The sequence below is a fragment of the Hyperoodon ampullatus genome, assembly GCF_949752795.1.
Source record: "Hyperoodon ampullatus genome assembly, chromosome: 8".
In the NCBI taxonomy this organism is placed as follows: Eukaryota; Metazoa; Chordata; class Mammalia; order Artiodactyla; family Ziphiidae; genus Hyperoodon; species Hyperoodon ampullatus.
Genome location: NC_136921.1, coordinates 30,958,072 through 30,958,337, shown reverse-complemented (window position 1 = coordinate 30,958,337; position 266 = coordinate 30,958,072).

Here is a 266-nt window from a genome sequence, read left to right as displayed (position 1 = left end):
GATGAATAGTAAAATTTTTCCAAGTAATATTTCCGAAGTTGAACAAGATCTGTCTGACCTGGCAAGAAACAGTGTTTAAACAACTCAGCACCAAACAATAATAAATTATTGTATACTGAGTATTGTTAATAAGGTATAATACTTATTATTGATGTATTCATTATAATACAATTCACAATAAATTTGGGGGGCATTCTGTATGAAGTTTAGGCTTTAAAATTTTTCCTGTATATCTATTCGATTCTTATAGTGGTCCACAAGGTTTT